The 6,096-nt window shown below is 39.6% G+C and overlaps 1 pseudogene; it reads right to left on the reverse strand.

Moving 5' to 3' along the window:
* Positions 1-2,310: 2,310 nt before the first annotated feature.
* Positions 2,311-2,463, reverse strand: LOC132762206 (U1 spliceosomal RNA; annotated as a pseudogene).
* Between the last annotated feature and the right edge of the window lie 3,633 nt (positions 2,464-6,096).

The raw sequence follows: 6,096 nt of genomic DNA on the forward strand, positions 1-6,096 counted from the left end.
CAGTAAGGTGGCCTTCTGCAGCTGGCAGATGGTAATTTTGTCAGCGCTGATTATGTTTAAGTGCAGGCCAAGGTCTTTAGGCACTGCACCCAGTGTGCCGATTATTTATTATTATTATTATTATTATTATTATTATTAGAATGAGACACGCAATATTATTATTTTGTCATAATAAGCATGACAAAACACATTCTTTGTCCCAAGTCCCTATGATGTCTCCGATGGATATGAAGAGGAGGAGGCTGAACTTTTGATCACCTGTGAAACAATTACTTCTCAATTATTTTTCTCATGGCAGTTGATTTCAACACATAGTCTAAATCTATTTGCTTGTTCCAAATAGAGTAGACTCTTTGTATCAAACTTGAGTGCTAGCAACTAGATTTAGTTCAAGGTATCCAGGAGCAACAAAAAGGCTTTGGACAAACTGCAAGCACAGCAAGATCATGTTTTTAATGGGAACAAGAATTACTGTGATCAGTTATGTGAGTTTCCAGTGTGAAGAAGCAACATAACTTCGCCCTTCTTGGGAGAAACAAAGTTGTCAGAGGAGGAATGTGCTATGTGTTCCTGATGTTGGACTATCTTTTTATTCATATTAACAGCTGTCATAATTTGACACCAGCAAGATGCCAGACATTGAGCCATATAGGAGGACTCTGTTACTTTTGGATAAAGGGAGAAATTTTGCCAGTGGGAATTTGCCACAAGTTAGTCATGGGAACTTGTGCACACATGCTCACACCGTAATTACAAAAATCCCAAGTTCTTTCAGAGAATTAGATCCTTAATTCTTCAAAGATACCAGGAGATAGCCAGGTCTCCATGAACATTTTTTTTTAAAGAACAGTTGGTCAAAGAAATTGCTGGCACTGAGCTTGAGCTCAAAGACTGTTGAAATAAATTCAGAAACCTTACTTGCTAATGCAGAAAATGACGACAGCTGCTGCAGCTGCTGAACTCCATGGAAGTGGTGGCCAAGACTAATATTTCCAAGTGTGCTCCTAAACAGCACCCTCTGTCTAGGTCCATGTGTGGGAGAAAGGAGGGCAGGAGGGGGAGAAGATTATATAAATGTTGCATAGGATTCTTTGATTTGCTAAATTAAATGTTAAGAAAATTACAAGTCAAATTGCTGATGTGCAATTGTAAGTTTAATCAATATTTCTCAAGATATTTTGGATAGCTTCATCAGGGGAAATTATTCTTAGCCACATCATGATCTTTTGACTTTTGCTTCCCACCCAGTTGAATACAGTTCTGGCATGTAGAATTTCCTGGCAGAACTGGATCCATCTCTAACAGTTCAGCTACCCATTTGAACATAGGATGAACAATGACCTACTTCATGGAATTGATCTGATATCACGATGAACATGAATTTTTACTTATTTTCATTGATTTGTTGATATACTAGCCTAAATGCAGGCTAGCCAACATTTCACAGATGAACACCAAGCAACATAAGAGTGAGGTTAAAATGGTCAAAGTTATTAATTTAGAAGTTGCAGCAGTTTGTTTTCATCTAGGAGAGGTTGCAGCAGTTTACATTTATCTGACCCTACTTGGAAGGGCAAGATACCAAATCCTGTAGAGCATTGGTTCTCAACCTGTAGGTCCTCAGATGTTTTGACCTTCAACTCCCAGAAATCCTAACAGCTGGTAAACCGGCTGGGATTTCTGGGAGTTGTAGGCCAAAACACCTGGGAACCCACAGGTTGAAAACCACTGCTGTAGTGGCAATTGAGTGGAAAGTAGATGTATGGGACAGTGAGACAATATCTGGCATGGAAGATTACTTGGATAAACTCCAATTGGTCAAATTGTATTATCAAATTGTGTCTGGAACAAAAGCTACAAATGTGGAGGGCTGACTGTATGGTTCCCCCTTCTTTTCTATTCTATTTTCTTGTTTTTTATCTCCTTTTTTCCAGTATTTTGGTTGTGTTGGGGAGTATATTCCATTGTTTGAGAATTTTATTTTTATGAGTTAAAAACCAATAAATAAATAGATTCAAATACAGAGTTAAAATAGGCAATGGTGGGCATAAGGACAAAGAAAATAAAGGTATGTTTTGTTTTGTTTTGTTTGTTTTGTTGTTTTTTTTAGTGGAGGAGAATTTAAAACTCCCTGCTTTAAAATTTTCTTTGAAAAAAATGGGGTTCCTGGGACCATGGAGTTGGAAGAGATCCCAAGGGCCATGCATCTAGTCCAATGCCCTGCTATGCAGTAACACACACAAAGCACCTCACACAGATGGCCATCCAGCCTCTACCTAAAAATCTCCTGAGAATGAGACTCCAGCACACTTTGAGTTTCTGTAGCAAGCTGCAGTATTTTATGCAGTTGAGTTTCCCGCATTTGGGGAAATCGCAGGGGTCAGCACACCCGGAGTGCAATGGATGAGCCTCACCCTGGGAAAACCACCTTCGGGATCATGGTGTCCCCTCTCCTGGAAGCATGTTTCACTGTCAATCAGCTCTTAAAATCATAAAGTTCATCCTAATATTTAGGTCAAATCTCCTTTTCTATCATTTGAATCCATTGCTCTGTGTCCTAGAGTACATATATACTGTAGAAATCATGCACTTTGACTGCCATGGCTCAGTGCTATGGAATCCTGGAAACTGTAGTTTGGTGAGGCACCAGAACTCTTTGGCAGAAAAGGCTAAGACTTGGTAAAAATACAACTCTCACGATTCCACAGCACTGAGCCATAGCAGCTTAAGTATTGTCAAACTGCATTACTTCTGCAATGCAGATGCACCCCTTGTCTCTAATGCAGCAGAAAACAAGTTGGCTTTGTCTTCAATATGACATTCTTTCAAATATTTGAGAATTACTGGCTTATTCCTTCTGAACTGTTTCTTCTCCAGACTAAACATACCCAGCTCTCTAAACTGCTCCTTATATGCCATGGTTTTCAGACCTTTTACCCTTTTGGTTGCCATTTTCTGGGTAAGTTTCAGCTTATCAACATCTTTCTTGAAGTGTAGTGACATAAAATTACAGATCGGACCTAACCAAAGGAGGACTAAGTTGTACTACTATTAACCTCAGACACTACACTCTAACTGATGCAGCCTCACATTGCCATTTTTTGATGGCACATCATGCTGTCAACTTGTGAACAAACACTTCCATTTTTCATACTTTCGGTAATGGAAGAGTCTTCTGAAATACTTTTCTGGATGTCATCATATACTGTAAGTTGTGCTTTTATAAATGGCTGTTGTTGTTTTTTTGGGCACCTATCCAAAGCAAAGTAGACATTTTGGCCATCAAAAATTTCGAGAATCTTTACTAGGATAAAAAAAAACTTTCTTAGGCTGACTTGAATTTTACAATATGGTCTCCATGCATTCACATTTTCAAAAGATCTTAATTATGCTTGATAGTAAACAAATCAAAATATCATTTTCATGTGACTTATCCTTTGAAGTCCATTATAAATGGACTTTCCCCAATGACCTGAGGCAACTGAGATCATCCAGCAATGCTTTTTATTACACAAGACTACAATGACATGTAGACCTGCAGTCAGTTTGAATAACAAGGCATTCCAGATAAGAAATTGCATCACAGGGAACACATTTCAGGAAAAATAATTCCAATTATTCAGGTCTAAGGAGTTGCTGACCTTCTGGCAAAGACTCTTATGATAAGGGTAACCCCGTGCCATAATATGAAGACTAAGCCAAGTGGAAGCTGGCAATGGGTTTTCTGGCACTACTGTACTCATGGGCAACTAGGAAAAGAAACTATTGCCATACACTCCAGTTTTGATACTACACACATAGTTCATTGGATTACTGTTGGTAGTGCTTGCAGCCTGGAATGTGCAGACCTAATCTATGTCTTTACCACTAAGGTCAAACCTAACTATTGACCATTGTCCCAAATGGCAGGGAAATTGTTTTGTCAGACTTGCTGACGCTCGTCCACCAACAAATGAGGTGGTGTCTTTGACCTATGAGTCAGCAAGGTAATGAATATTTGCAACCTAAGTTTAGCCACAGGTTCAGAGCATTTCAGTTTCCTCAACAAGCTTCACAAACTGAAGCTTGTTGGTGAAACTTTATAACCCACTTTATCCCTCCTGCAGGAGACTCAAAGCAGCTTAACTTAAAAGCATCAGCAGACAATTTAAAATATACGAATATGCAAACATTAAATCAGGATGAAATATGAACAGTTTTAAAAATCCCAGTTGAAAACCATTAAAGCATATTCAAAGTTAAAACCCATAGCACCCCCTGACTTGATCTTTAAAACCTTCATTTTTAAAAAGCCTGCTTGAATACAAAAGGGATGCATACAAAGAGATCTTGTAGAAGAGAATCATAGATCTTTAGAACTTATGAAAGCTTATACTACCAACTTCGTTCTGTCTGTTAGTTTCAACAATGCTACAACACTCCTTTGCATGTGATATACCAGGGTAACACAGCTATGCCTTTTAATCCTACCCCCATAATACAGGTCTCTGGTTCCAAGTCATTTCTGCAGATTGAACCCAATAACAATAAACCATATAATTTGTTTTCAATTAAAACTATGGCAATATAGCTTTATGTAGTGCTGTGTGCGCATGCCTTCAATCACTTTCTGTTTTATGGGGACCTTGTGAATTTCATAGGGCTTTCTTAGGCAGAGGAGATGGTTTTGCTAATTCCTTCCTCTGAAATATAGACAACAGCAACTAATTGGATGTCTTCCATCCAAGTATTAACCAGAACTGACCCTGCTTAATTTCCAAGCTCAGATGGAATGTGTTGCCTTTACGGTATTTAGGCCTTATAGGTTGTGTTGTAACTGCCTCTAATTGAAAGGATCATAACTGTTTCATGCAATATGACACAATGAATATTTATGTGCAAATAAAAGAAATGAAGGTACCTGGAATGGGGGAAATAGTGGGGAAACACTGGTGTTCCTACTGCCAATCACCTTTAATTTTAGAAAATTTGAAAGACAAATTGATTACAAAATATTTTAATTTAGACTAGAGGTGAGTAACTGTGGAAAGCTAGGATCCTATAGTACTTTTTTGTCATTGTTGTTTATTTGTTCAGTCACTTCTGACTCTTCGTGACCTCATGGACCAGCCAACGCCAGAGCTCCCTGTCAGCCATCACCACCCCCACCTCCTTCAGAGTCAAGCTCGTCACTTCAAGGATACCATCCATCCATCTTGCCCTTGGTTGGCCCCTCTTCCTTTTTCCTTCCATTTTCCCAAGCATCATTGTCTTCTTTAAGCTTTCTTGTCTTCTCATGATGTGGCCAAAGTACTTCATCTTTGTCTCTAATATCCTTCCCTCCAATGAGCAGTCGGGCTTTATTTCCTGAAGTATGGACTGGTTGGATCTTCTCACAGTCCAAGGCACTCTCAGAACTTTCCTCCAGCACCACAGTTCAAAAGCATCTGTCTTCCTTAACTCAGCCTTCTCTATGGTCCAGCTCTCACATCCATAGGTGACTATGGGGAATACCATTGCTTTAACTATGTAGATCTTCGTTGCCAGTGTGATGTCTCTACTCTTCACTATTTTATCGAGATTGATCATTTCTCTCCTTCCAAGAAGTAAACGTCTTCTGATTTCCTGGCTGCAGTCTGCGTCTACAGTAATCTTTGCACCTAGAAATACAAAGTCTGTCACTGCCTCCACGTTTTCTCCCTGTATTTCCCAGTTATCAATCAGCCCGGTTGCCAGAATCTTGGTTTTTTATGTTTAACTGCAACCCAGCTTTTACCTTGATTAGAAGGCTCCTCAGCTTCTCCTCGCTTTCGGCCATCGAAGTGGTATCATCTGCATATCTAAGGTTGTTAATGTTTCTTCCAGCAGTTTTAACCCCAGCCTTGCATTCATCAAGCCCCGCAAATCGCATGACGTGTTCTGCATATAAGTTGAATAGGTTGGGCGAAAGTATACAACCCTGCCGTATTCCTATAGTACTATACCAAAGGAGAACAGGAAACATTTCAGAGCCAGTGCTCCACCCACTCTATGCACACAAACACTACCTCTGCCCTATGGAGGGAAAAATCTTACCCTCCTCTTTCCCATGGAGCATTGTCACCATGTGTGGGTCCT

This window comes from Anolis sagrei, chromosome 1, assembly GCF_037176765.1.
Source record: "Anolis sagrei isolate rAnoSag1 chromosome 1, rAnoSag1.mat, whole genome shotgun sequence".
Classification (NCBI taxonomy): Eukaryota; Metazoa; Chordata; class Lepidosauria; order Squamata; family Dactyloidae; genus Anolis; species Anolis sagrei.